The 14,722-nt window shown below is 42.6% G+C and overlaps 1 protein-coding gene across 1 annotated transcript in view; it reads left to right on the top strand.

Moving 5' to 3' along the window:
* Positions 1-14,722, top strand: part of RSBN1 (round spermatid basic protein 1) — a 75,334-nt gene that overhangs the window by 36,705 nt on the left and 23,907 nt on the right. The gene's annotated exons all lie outside the window — the stretch shown is intronic.

Raw genomic sequence — 14,722 nt, 5'->3', positions numbered from 1 at the left:
TTACAGGTGTTTTTAATTTTTGAGAAAAAAAAACTCTTCTAAAAGCAAATGTTGCTAAACGTAGCATGTAAACGTGGCAAAACTGACATTTTTAAACGTTTGTTACTATCTCTCAAGTTAAATCCTTCAGGAAAGGTTGCAAAACATCCCGTGTACATTAAGCCTACATGTTCCTAGAATCAATTTAGTGATGTTTCTGGTACATTTGTTCTATCGCCCCCTAGCTCAAATTATAAGGAAAACAACAAACTCTTCCCTGGCATATGGGATATGCAGGAAAGTGTGTGTGGTGTGTGGGTTTTTTTTTTTTTTTTTTTTGTCATCCTGTTCCTCAACCATTGTTGCAACTCTAAAAAAAAAAAACTCCCTAATGCCCCCCGTATACACGATCAGAAAACCACTTTCGAATCGATCGTACGATAATCGGATCGCTGGTACAGAGCTTTTGAGAGCCGATCAGGACAGTTCATCCGATATTATTCTGTCAGACCTGCACGGATGCTCGTACGATTTTCGTTTAATCAGTAAAGCTTTCGTTCGAAAATGCAATACAAATGCTTTTTACAGCACATGACATCACTTCCGAATTATTTTTTTTTTCTGTCGAGCGGGATTTTTTGTGACTTTAGTAAACTCTTCAGATTCGATCTGAGATTAGCATGCAATAAAGAAACGGACAATCATTCGTCCGATAATCTCATTGTGTGTATGGGGCATTCAGGAATCTGTCACTCATGAATCCATCTATTGTATCAGTTCGGGCTCATGCACACTGCAGCTCAGAAATGCCTGATTTTATAGAGGTTTGAGCTGTTTATAAGTTTTTACCTCCTTCTGCCACCTCTAAACCCTCCTCCATGTTCCCCTACATGTCTATGCATGTATAGTGCTGCAACCACTTGCCGATGCCCCAGAGCAGATTTACTGCTACAAAGTGGCCGCACTCTGCAGGATCACATATGCGACACTTCCGCTGTGATTTGTCACAGCACAAGCCGATCAGCGGGAGCTGGCCATTAGATGTCTGCCAGCACCCGCCGGTTGTGTGAAAGTGACACAGGACAGAGCTCTGTCTATGTAAACAAGGCAGCTCTCTATTCTGATGGGGAAATTATTGACTTTCTTTCCCTGCAAAGGAATGCAGGGAATAAAATCCATCACTTCTATTAGTAAAAAAACACCAAGCATAGTACACAAACGCTGGTTGAGGCACACATTTAATCCTTTAATCGCCCTGTGTTTAACCCCTTCCTAGCAAGTGGCATTAGTACAGTGACAGTGCCTTTAGCACTGATCACTGTATTGGTGTGTCTGGTTCCCACAAAGTGTCACGTGTCAGAATATATACTGCAATTATCACCGTTTTGCTATAAGTCGCTGATTGCTGACATTACAAAAAGAATAAAAAAATTTTGCTGCAATTTTACCACCATTTTGCTGTGCTTATGGTGTGTCTTTCATAGGTCTTGTGACTCAAACCGCACCACAACTTAAAATTCATAATAAAAATTTGAATATAATACAATTTTATATATATATATATATATATATATATATAACCGTATTTGCCGGCGTATAAGGCGACTGGGCGTATAAGACGACCCCCTATTTTTCAAGTGAAAACATAGGTTTTGGGCAATACTCGCGGTATAAGACTACCCCCCTTCTGAGGCAACACCATTAAAAAAAACATTAAAACCATTAAAAAACACAAAGCAAGAATGCCAACTACTCATCCGCCATGCTGTGATATGTCATAAAGTAAATCAAACAATAATAACACAAACAGATCTATTGAATGCCACAACTCTGGAAAGTAGAATTTTTTCACTAACCAAACCTATACCACGTTTGGGTTACATTCTATGGGAATTGTCCACCAAAATGCATTTAATAACCCCCCTGTCATATGTCCCAGATTTACCTGTCCCTCTTGGGTGCCTGGGACCTCAAAGGCAAACAGCAGGATGTATAGTAGTAGGAGATCAGTGAATGGATTTACCCAGGGAAGTATGGTGAGCGGTGTATTATTTTAATGAATACAATGCCTGCTTGGATTGGTAGAGGCTGTAGCATCATCATCCCTTGCCTCTCTCTCTCTCTCTCTCTCTCTCTCTCTCTCTCTCTCTCTCTCTCTCGCTCTCTCGCTCTCTCGCTCTCTCGCTCTCTCCTCTCTCGCTCTCTCGCTCTCTCGCTCTCTCGCTCTCTCGCTCTCTCTCTCTCTCTCTCTCTCTCTCTCTCGCTCTCTCGCTCTCGCTCTCGCTCTCGCTCTCGCTCTCGCTCTCGCTCTCTCTCTCGCTCTCGCTCTCGCTCTCTCTCTCTCTCTCTCTCTCTCTCTCTCTCTCTCTCTCTCTCTCTCTCTCTCTCTCTCTCTCTCTCTCTCTCTCTCTCTCTCTCTCTCTCTCTCTCTCTCTCTCTCTCTCTCTCTCTCTCTCTCTCTCTCTCTCTCTCTCCCAATCCGAGCAGGCTACTCTATGTAGCCTGCTCGGATTGACAGAGGTTGTACTCCAATCCATGCAGGCTCTGTATTCATTAATAGAATACATCGCTCGCCAGGATTGGCTCAACGGTGTATACTGTTTGTAGCTGAAGCCACATACAGTATTAGCAGACATTTGGGGGCTGACATCCATCGGGCAGCATTGTATACCCAGCGTATAAGACGACCCCCGATTTCTGGGCATTTTTTTTAAGTGTAAAAGGTAGTCTTATACGCCAGAAAATACAGTATATATTTATATTTTCAAGTGCACCCTGTGTTTTCAGTTTTGGCACCAAAATTTCCATTTGGTGCACCTCTAATATATACCATAGTTTGTAGACACTTTTGTGCAAACCAATATACGCTTATTTGGAATTTTACCAAAATTATGTAGTAGAATACACAGTATCTCACAAAAGCAACTACCCCCCCCCCCCCCCTCACATTTTTGTCAATATTTTATTATATCTTTTCATGTGACAACACTGAAGAAATGACACTTTGCTACAATGTAAAGTAGAGCGTACAGCTTGTATAACAGTGTACATTTTCTGTCCTCTCCAAAATAACTCTAAACCGCTGGCAAAAAAAGTGAGTACACTCCTAAGTGAAAATGTCACAATTGGGCCCAAAGTGTCAATATTTTGTGTGGCCACCATTATTTTCCAGCACTGACTGGGGGGGAGTAAAAAATTTATTTGGGTACAGCATTGCATGACCGCGCAGTCCTTTTAAAGTTAACAGCATGCCCAATCGTAAAAAATGGCCTGGTCATGAAGGGGGGGGTAAATTTTCGGGACCTCAAGTGGATAAAGTTGTGTTCAGGAGAGGAGCTTTTGAGCATAAACCACACACGGGCTGAAGGAGGGAAATGCATATAACAGGTTTCCTTCATCCATACTAAACAGCACAGATGGACAAATCTCCTGCTGCAGATATTGTGTCCTGACAGCTGGCTGTCAAAATACCCGTAACCATGCTTCATTTTGCCCCGCTTTTTCAATTCAGTCTATTGGATGTTAAGTGGGAGGGTGCCAACAGGGCTATTCACAAAGCTGGTTCCTGGTGACCCTGCTCAAACTTGCTTCATGTACTAGTCATTGTAGCCCAGCAGGCATGTGATCAGATTAGTAGGTAATAGAACAGTATAAAATTTCTCTGTATATTGTCTGTGTATAAACTTGGCTTACAGTGGTGGGCTGTCCACATGAACAATGCTTGGATTAACTGAATTCTTGACTGCTTGCCAATTTTGGTGATCATTTATATAATATTCAATAGAGCTGCACGATTCTGGCTAAAATGAGAATCACAATTTTATTTTATTTTTTTTGCTTAGAATAAAGATCACGATTCTTGTTTTGTAACATCTTTCACTTTACTGTTTTTGTGCGGTGTTTTTTTAATTTTTTTATTAAAGTGTATTTTTTCTAAAATTGTGTTTTTAAAAGACCACTGTGCAAATACAGTGACTTAAAATATTGCAACAACTGCCATTTTATTCTCTAGGGTCTCTGCTAAAAAATAAATATATATATATATATATATATATATATATTTATTTTTACATTTTTATTTTTTGTGTATATTCTCTAATATTTTGAGGGTTCTTAGAATTTTTTTTTGCAAAAAAAATACAGATTTTAACTTGTAAGCAACACGGGTCAGAAAAAGGTTTAGTTTTTAACCACTTCTTGACCGGCACATGCCGTTATACATCTGCCCTTTAAAGAGGAATACCGTTGTTATGGCAGCAGATAGCTGCCATAACCCCAGTATCCTCTTCAGTGAGTGGTCCGGTTTCAGATAAAGGTGGTTTCTGCGACGGATTCGCTGCAATATTACTTTTATCGGTGGCAGTAGAGGGCCCTCCGCCGCACTCCAATGCCCCCTGCTGCTTATCGGAGCCGCAGCGGGTGCCATTTTGAAGCATGACATGTTGGGTATCCATGTACACAGCATAACATCCTTTCACAATATGAAAAAAAATTGGGCTAATTTTAGTGTTGTCTTGTTTTGTTTTATTTATTTTTATTCAAAAGTATTTTTTCCAAAAGTGCGCTTGTAAGACCAGTGTGACAGTGTTTCAACAACCACCCATTTATTCTCTAGGGTGTTAGAACCCCCCAAACATTATATATTGCGTTTTGTTAAAGTAATTTTCTAGCAAAAAAAGATTTTAACGTGTAAATACCAAATCTCAAAAACGGGCTCTGTCCTTAAATGGTTAAAGCAGAGGTCCGCCAACCCTTGCAAAAATTAAAAGCCAGCGGCTACACATACTGTCCTTAATGTTTTGGTGTATACTGCGCTGTGACAAGAAACTTTGATCGAGCCGCCAACACAGTTTCTAGACAAAAAGCATACACAAAAGAAAAATATATGTGTAGCGCTATGCCAAAGTAAAAAATAGAATTATACTTATCACCATATCAATCTTCAATCATATAAATGAAAAGCATATTCCCTAGTGGTACATGAACATAGAAACCACATTCAGGCATTTAAATAAAAATAAATACAAGTGGGCATACAAACGTAAAATAACTGTAAGTGAAAAATAGATAGTAATCATTCACAAACTATTCTCAAAGAGATGTACCAGTGCTGGATTAGTCCCAAACTGTGAAATCCAATATTGAATTTGCAGGAGAAAAAACTTTCAAAGTGTACTCTTCATACATGCAGCACCACCGTGAAACTGGGGGAGGCTTACCGGAAGACTTGGACTTGGCTGGGCATACGCCCCCCAAGTCGTGTAGGCTTATATATGGAATTCAACCCAGTAGATGTAGGTAATCCACAAACTCAGCTTGCACCGCCATGTCAGTTAAGCGAAAAATTCATTGATATCCAATGAGAGATGGAGTAATGGTATTGTGTATAGAACCATAAAGATAGAAACCCAACATAGCGTAATATTGTCACGAAAAATGTTTTAATGAATAGGCATACAAAAAACTCACATTTTGAAGGTGTCAAAACTGCATGTACATGAATGAAAGGCAAGCGATGTCTGCAAAGGAGTCCACCCATGTGTTTTGACTACGGAGTTGTCATCTGTGGTGTGGATCCCCTCTCCCAGCATCGCTTATAAAGGAATGGTGACCTCCCAAGTCATTTAGAATGCCAAAAACACTTCCGCCTGACATCCCTTCCGGTTGTAAACCGGAAGTGTATAACTCATATAAACGATGTGTTTAGAAGTTAAATATCCCTTTTAAATATTTTCCAATATGTCCTAACTCTATACTTTAGTCTATTGACTTAAAATATATATATATATATATATATATACAAAAGCCTTTTGAGCAAGCATAAATGTTCAATGTGCTTTGTGATTATTTATTAGCGCTAGCCAAGCCTTGTTCTCGACATGCTTGCGGCCAATCGGCTGTCACTATTCAAGCCTTGTTCTGAGAATGAGGTGCGGCTATACTCACTTCCAGTCTAGCGGAAAAAATAAAAGTGAAAATAGAAATGAAATGAAAATAAAAATAGAAGTAAATATGCAAATAACATTGAAAAATTAATATAAAATATTTAAGTGAAAATAAATACAAAAAGTGAGTCTAGAAAGTAATAGGTGGAAACAAGACAATAAACAAAAAGCTACATTGTGTGACCTGACACATACGACAAACCAACCGGTTGACATCAAGAAGAAAAAACTAAACAAAGGTGTTTGGGTATATTCAAACCCAAAACTCCAACAATAACGTTAATATTTCTCAAGTCATCTTCCAGGACGGCACACCTGAGAGATGAGAGGCTCCTCCCTACAGGAAACACAATCAATCGACAGCTGTTTTAAGTCCCCACCCTTCCCCTTGATCCTCAGTTTTTGATTGTGTTTCTCCCTACACAGCGAAACTGTTTGTTTTTTTCCAAATGACCCGAAGCCTGGGGCTGGTGGTCTCCCCCGGGAGCCGGACCACAAGCCTGGGAAGCCTCTGGGTCTGGTAGGATATTCTTGTCCTTCCTGGGGGGTTCCCCTATCTTTTCCTCAGGGCGGGCAGCAGAAATTGGAAGAGCCCCCCCTGAGAGCTGAAGGACCCTGGGTACAGTGGTGTACCCAGAACTTCAGGGGCCATTATCCTGTCTCCCCCTCCTTACCTGTACAGGTGGCTGTTCAGACGGGGGTGCTGGCCATCGGTTCTTTCCAGGGGGCTTGTCCCCGACTCCTGGGTCCCCGGTAGCTCGCGTGGGCTGCCGGAGAGGGCGTGGCAACAAGCACCCGTGTCATTTTCAAACTTCGGGAAAATGGCAGCGGCGTTCTTACCCAGGAGAGAAGGCTGAGAGTCAGTAGGAGCAGGCACCCACATCCTCCTTTTCTCTAGAGCGAGGAGGCACCAGTTTACTACGGTGGATGTCTGCCTTAACCACCTCAGATATGAAGATGGGAATGAGGAATGGAAGGCATTGCCCCCCCCCCATGTATATAGACTGACTCATACAGTGCAGGACACAGCCTAACCTGGCACCTCCCTATGGGGACAGCAGTTGGGGGGGGGGGGGGGAGCACTTTGGCGGCTATCCTCCTTGCGTGTGGACCATAAGGATGGAAAAGCAAGCCCGCTGGCTGTGGCAAAAAGAGGAAGACGACAACGGTGAGTACTTTACTTTCCTTTTGCCGTGGGAATTTAGCTGCAAAATCCCCAATTCCAGCCAGAGGGTTTCTGGGCATTTGAGATCTCACCTGGGGTCTGGATTCAAATAGCCCTTAAGCTTCTGCTAAAAACACCAGCTGCAGCCCCTCTTACATCAGAGAAGCTGTATGGTGGACAGGTGGTGCAGAGGAACGAGTGTGCCTAAACCACCTCAGATGAGAAAGAGGTAGGTAGGCCATTGCTCCCCCTTCCCCGTGTATAATATACTGACTGGTGCAGTGCAGAACCTGGGGTTGGGATACAAATAGCGCAGACGCCACTGCTAAAACCACCAGCCACAGCTCCCTCTTACAGCAGAGACACTGTGGTTATCGCAGCAGTAGGTTGCCAGCCTCTCCCTACATGCCCAGTTGTGGTACATTTAGTAGGGATGAATATAGCGTACAGAGGGGACCTGGTAGATACAAAGTTACTTACAGGCCAGGTATACCACTGAACAGGTTATTAATTGGGCAGTGGTTGGTGGATTCAGAAGCTCCCCTGGTCAGCAGGTGCACTAGGTTACCGGCCCTATTAGCCCAGCTGCTAGGAATCTGAAGTTGCTTCACAATGTTTAAAAACTGACCTAACATTCAAGGATGGGCAGAGACCAAGCTTCTGTGTGGCACAGTAGGGGTTCCCTTGTCACAGATCCTCCTTTTGGGGGTTGCCTGCTATAGTTAACTTTCATAAGCTCCAACCTCCCACTCCACCTTTACACTGTGGTTATATTATAGTGTAGGAGGTAAGAAGAAACTTTTTTTATTGGTTTGGGCTACAATCCACTCAGTGGCAGATCTAAAGGCGATTCACCATAGATCGCTTCCTACATCCTTTTAATTGAGGATTTTCTGTGCAAACCTATGCAAGAGCTACATAATTGCTTGTTTGAAGCCTGCAGAAAGCTATTTACCTCCCAGGCTAAACTGGTAACCACCTCTTCTAGAGAGGTCTTAAATTGGTCTCTAGGGCTGGGCTCATTGAGACTTTAGTTGCTAATCAGCACCACCTGGATATGTGCTTGCTAGCGTTTGCTCAGTCTATGGAGGTAAGGTAGGACAACAACTACTACTAATAGTAGGGTGTCCAACCATTTTAGAATCTGTTCCTTCTCTGGTGGTGAAGGTTTAGTATCTACAGCCCAGGCTATGCCTATGGAATAAATTGCCTGTTGGTTATTTCATAAAGGGATAGACCATGACTCCTCATTGGCTGCACACCAGTAGACCTCAGTAGTGAAGGTTTGTGCTTGCTGGGATGTTTTTGTGGCACAGCAGAAATACACATTGAGATTTGTGACATCTCTGCTTATAAGGGCTATATTGCTGTACATCAGAAATGCACTGCACTGAAGCTTGTTTTCTGTCCTTTATATACTAAAGGTACTGCTTTGTTTGGCTACAGATCAGAAAAATACAACAGTGAAGGTGGCCTGTACTTTCTGGTTTTGTGTTGCACAGCAGAAATGCACATCATTGTGTCTGGTGACATCTCTGCTCATAATGGTTATATTGCTGCACATCAGACATACACAAGATTGAGGTCTGTCTGTGGGGCTTTGTGTCCTGTTTTACTGCCTTGTTGGTTATTTATCAGAAAGGCAGCAGTGAAGTCTGATGGTCCTGATTTGCGTGGCGCTGTGCTGATTCAGACAGTGCTATTAACAGCAATGGCTGCCGAGTTTAAACATGCGATTTGACATGTTGAGTCGCATGACAAATCATTTCAATATGGATGTGCTATCTCTATTCATAGTGTTTTATTGTTGCACATCAGATTTGTACAGCATTAAGGTCTGTGAGGTTTTGTGTCCTGTATTACTGCCTTATCAGAAAGGCAGCAGTGAAAATTGATGGTTCGAATTTGTTGGGCTACATAGTAGAAATACAAATTGAACCCCTGCCAGGTGTAGTACATATACTGCCTTTGGTAATCCATGTAGCACCACAAAGTGGTGTTGTGCTGATTTTAGCCATGCGATTTGACATGTTGAGTCGCAAGGCCAAATCGCTTCAATATGGATGTGCTGTCTCTATTTAGAATTGTTATATTGTTGCACATCAGACATATACAAGATTGAAGGTTGTCTGTCCTTTTATGTCTTGCATATACTGCCTTATTGGCTGCCTATCAGAAAGGACACAGCAGTGAAGGTTGCTTGTCTTTTTCTGATTTTGTTTTTGCTGCTCAGCTGAGAGACACATTGAGGATGGTGGCCTCTCTGCTCAGTATTGGTATATTACTACACATCAGACATACACAAAGATTGAATGTTTGTGTCCTGTATGTCCTATATTTACTGCCTTATCGTTTGTATATCAGGCACAGCAGTGAGCAGTGTTTCTCATGGATCTACCTTTCTGCATCTTAGGGATACACAGCAGGGGTTTGTTGGCTGCAATCCTCCAGGGAGTCACAGCATTGGGGACCCCTTACTTGTTCGACCTGAAAATTGCTATTTGTTTTTTTTTTTCCCTGCGACCTGTGTAATCTTGAGGTCTGTGGATCCAGGAATCAGGGACTGCTGGTGTCGCACAGACACAAATGGTACCCATTGGAAGCCATAGTATATGACTTCTCATGCGTCTTGCAGTCCCAAGTCGCAGGTTGGGTCGCACGGGTGTGGGAACCCTAAACTTATCTGTGCCTTCTGATTGAGGTTTTGCTACACAGCAGGAATACTCATCATGACGTTATTGTTTTATTTTGCAGCAGACCAGAAAGATTGCAGCTGTAAAGGTTGTCTGTCTTTTTCCTCAGTGTCTGCTTTTATGTTGTTGCACAGCAGAAATACTCAAGATTGAAGCTTGTTGGTGCTTTCTGTTTCAGAAAAACACAACGCTGCAGGTTGCTTGTGTCCTTTCTCAGTGTTGGTTCTATCTGAACTACACTACAGAAGTGCATGACAGAAAGGAATGTCTTGTGTTCCATATTTTTTCCCTGTGGCATAGCAGAAATGCACAACACGGGAGTTGGTGTTCATATTAATCTTATAACTGTGGTGGTTTGTCAGAAATACACAACATAGAAGTTTGGGTCTTTCTGTCTTTATAGCCTTGTTTTGCTGTACATAGGTAAAGCACAACAGTAAAGGGGGTTCCTGTCCTTTCCGTATTTATATATCAGTTATGACCTAGCTAGCTGCACTAAATAAATACGCAGCATTTAGGGTTTGCTTGAGTCTTAATGTTTTTACGTCTTGGCAGCACATCAGAAAACCAGACTATGAGGACTGTTTGTCAACATTGAGGTTCAGATTTGGGTCTCTTCCCATATTTGATATATTGGTTTAGCTAGTCACACTCAGGCACACAACATTGTTGTCTATGCTTGTGTCCTTTCTGTCTAAATCTATTGTGCCGTGCCCACAATCTATGATCATTTTATTTGTGATATTAATAATGCATGTATCACCTTTTTGTATTTCAGCCTTCTTTTCCATGGAGGGGCCAGGAGTTCGGGCTGCAGATGCCACATGTCAGAAAACCTTGACCACTTGCATTCAGGGATGCCAGAACCATTTCCTAGGGTTGAAGCCCTGTAGGGTTATGGGACACTGGAGGAAGGGGATAATGAATCGCCCTGTTTAGTAAGAACTTGGAGAGTTCTGTTCAGAGGAGTATTAGGGCCTGAGGATGAAGTATAAAGATGTATACCCGATCGAATAGGTTTCGGCTCGGTGCATGGCCTTCATTTTGCCCTTTTAGCAAAACTAGACATAGCAATATGGGTAGTCTACTCCTGCTAGGGACTTTAATCTCCTGAAGAAGGCTCTCAGGCGTAAGTAAGGACATAGATTGGGCATGCCTTAAACCCAGGGTTCAAGCTTCTGTTAATCTATTTCCCTTAAGTAGGCTTCCCTTTAGTCTTTTGCTGACATAAAGATAAAAAGGAAGCAGTTTTATTTCCCTCAACAGGATAGTGTTAAGACAGGCCCTCTTATTGATTAATGTAGTGTCCTTGTCTTACACAGGTCTCTTATTTATCTTTTTTGTGGTTCTAAGTAGCACCTACAGGCATAATAGGCCATGGTTGTTAGATGTGTGAGATAGGCAACATTGCTAACCTACAAGTTTAACATGTTTTCTGATTCCATTTTTAAGAGCCCATTTCACCTAGATACTGCATCTGAAGCGGAAAAGGCAGGAACATCTGTGGAGCAGACCTGCAGATCAGCCGCATGATCCAGCTAAGATGCCTTCATCAAGCATATGAGCGTATGGAATGGAGGTAAAGCTCACTGCAGAGCCAAGGTTCGCCAAGAGGGTTTTGCAGTGGCCCCACCCTAAGGTAGGCCTGAGGTACTTGTTTATCCTCTCAGGTGTGCCGTCCTGGAAGATGACTTGAGAAAAGTACCAGTTACTTACCGGTAACTGTCTTTCTGGGAAATCTTCCAGGACGGCAGGCCTACTTCCCGCCCGTTGGAGGAGGGAAAATTCTAGAACACTAGAAGGTGAGTACCTATGAGGAATGATTTCCCTTGTGAACCTGGTTCAGGAGTTACTTCTCTACAAACTGAGGATCAAGGGGAAGGGTGGGGACTTAAAACAGCTGTCGATTGATTGTGTTTCCTGTAGGGAGGAGCCTCTCATCTCTCAGGTGTGCCGTCCTGGAAGATTTCCCAGAAAGACAGTTATCGGTAAGTAACTGGTACTTTTCATTGCTGAAAATATCTAGTTATCCCCAATAATGGACTGGGGGTTGTATTGGCTCCAAATGACTGGGGTCAACATGTACAAACGTATACATATATTGCTAAAAAACGTAAAAAAAATATATACCCACACTCGTATGACTCCTCATTTCTAATTACTAAGTATAACTCGCAATACTAAATGTACTGCCATAGACTTAAAAAGACTATTATGTTACCCCACTCTTTTTAAAGGACCTTATATCTTCGGTCAGGAGGAGGATAAGAAATTATCATCCTTATTCATTAGATGAGCCTATATGTGTGATAGAATTATAAGTATAAAACTATAAGGGTAAGGGAACCTCACAGTGTAGCATTACAGCTTCACGTCAGGAATGTACTGTGCATGCGTGGGGTACAGCTGCGCTCTCCTACTGGCCCCGGTGGCAGGTGGGGGGGGGCCGAGCCACTGACGTAATGCAAAGGGGCCCGGACTCAGAATAGTGGGCCCGACGGGTATCCTCTCTGGGCCCCCTCCCCCCAAATGTGGCACAGGGGGACAAATAAAGCGGAAGTTCCACTTTTGGGTGGAACTCCGCTTTAACAGGGTAAACTGCCCTCATTTACAGACCAAAGTTAATCCCTTTTTAATCTTAGAACAAAATGTAACTTTGTTTTATAGTTCTCTCAGATGTTGAGATAAACTTGGCAGGCTGCCTGGATTTATTTTTTGTCAGCTGTCAGAAGTGAGCAGAGAACTCTCTTCCCTTGTTACACAGAATAGTGGAAATGCTGTTTTAAGATCCGGAGGGGCAGTAGAATCGCAATTTCGAGTGTTTAACGATTAAGTAAGCTCTAATCAAGTTTACTCCCAATCTTTGAGATTGGAAATTAAACTGCCTTTCAATCAGGAAAGAAGTTCTTTCTTAGAATCCCCACTGGAACATTTTCTGTGGGCATTATATTGTTTCTTTAGCTTGACAGATACTAGCCATACACTATAGATTTACCTGCAGGCTAAACATGAGAAATCCCAATAGATTTTTCTTTTCCAGGATGGCATGAATAGGGGAATCTTCCCTGCTGACTATTGTATTCTGACAGCTAGCACATGTGGTTGTCAGAGTGGTTGCTGCACCCTATTGATTGCAGTCACTGTTAGGCTGACAATTTTCCATCTGGTTCCTTTGAAAAGGACAGTTTAAAAAATGTGCTTTTGTTGAGCTGGGTGGTACCAATAGGGCCACCCACAGCTTCAATCACTGGCTAACTATTGAATCAGATTTTTTTTTTTTTGGCTTTGTGGTTTGTTCCATTCAAACAGCATACCTAAACAACTGCCCCTTTTTGTAGTTTATTTCTTGGACTAGGATTATACATAAGAATAAGCAGTTTGTTTTGTTAAAAATAACTTGCAAAGACCCCTTAAGGAACAGGTTGGGGAGAGTAATGCTTCGTACACACGTTCCGATTATCGGACCACAAAAGTCGCTTTCGGACAGATCGTGCGATAATCTGATCGTTAGTACGCAGCTTTCGACAGCCGATCGCGACAGTCCGTCCAACCAAATCCGAAGGGACAAACAGGAAAACTTTGGTCGGATGACAGCCCGTCGTACGACAATCGTATAGCCAGTACAGTATGCGTCCGATAAATGTCATTCGACAAACGCCACGCATGATCGGAAACACGAAAATAAACCAGAAGGACACACAGGTCACACGTATTTGACATCATTTAAAATACGTAGCTACGCACGACGGAAGATTGTTCCAGAATCGTACGACAAAAATCTTACACACATTTTGCACTGTTGTATTCGATCTTAGTTGTATGCAACAAAATGTGAACGATCGGTCGTACGATAATCGGAACGTGTGTACGAGGCATAACTAAAACTGGAATAAAGTGTCTTTTGCAGCTCTGCATGGAAACCAATCGGCTTCCAGGTTTTATTGTCAAAGCTTAATTGAAAAAACTGAAGTCAGAAGCTGATTGGCTACCATGCACAACTGGACCAGATTTGGAGTGCTCCAGTTTTAGTAAATCTCCCCCAAGTACAGTGTATGCAGCAATTTTTAAATATGTATTCTTGAACATGCAACCAATATAAAGTAGGTGTTTTGTTCTGCAGAGGTGGAAATAGACTTTTGAATTACCATGCACTGGAAGGCCCCTTTTACACAAGTGGATCAATTGGGTTCGCCTGTCCATTTTTCAGGTGGACCCAATCGAACTACCCATTGTTCTCACTGGGAAAGTGAATGTAAGTGGACATGTGTCAGTTTACACCCACCTGCATCTGATCCGATCTGTTCCCCCAAAAACATATGGATGGGGAAGTTTCCTATCCAGTGATCGGATGATGGTTAGATGGAAACTGACAGACAATCCATTTCATTGGACTGCCCCATAGAGATCGATGGGCTGTGTCCACTCTGCATCAGCGGGCAGACACAGACCTGTCATCCGCCTGCTTAGTGGGGATCTGCAGACAGATTCCTCGCTGAGCAGGCAGATCCACTTGATTTGAGTCCAGCCCACATAAAAGGGACCTAAAGCTGGGTTCACACATGTGCAGCTGCGGTTTCAGTGTGGTTCTGTTCAGGTGCAGATTTTTACCTAAAATCGCACCTAAATTGAACCCAAAATCACACAGGACCCTTTTTAAAACTGCACCACGGCTGCCCCGCGCTTGTGTGAACCGGCTTTATTGAAAAATCGGTCCAATTCACGTCATGGGAATTGGACATGGTTAAAAATGCAGCAAATTTGCATATATGTGAACCGAGTTTTAGTGGTTCACACCAGCGCGATGCAGGGAACCAGCACGATTCCAGTGCCAGTTCCCGCATCGCATAGAACTCGCAGGCCATTCACACTGCCCTATGCGAACCGCTGCAGTTGTCAATAGAAAGTTAATGACACCCCCAGATCAGTTTGCATATGGCAGT

The sequence above is a fragment of the Lithobates pipiens genome, unplaced genomic scaffold (genome assembly GCF_037356315.1).
Source record: "Lithobates pipiens isolate NorthernLeopardFrog02 unplaced genomic scaffold, aLitPip1_a1.2 Scaffold_16, whole genome shotgun sequence".
Classification (NCBI taxonomy): Eukaryota; Metazoa; Chordata; class Amphibia; order Anura; family Ranidae; genus Lithobates; species Lithobates pipiens.
The sequence above is the reverse complement of the archived record's forward strand: the minus strand, read 5'-3'. Positions and strand labels throughout refer to the sequence as shown.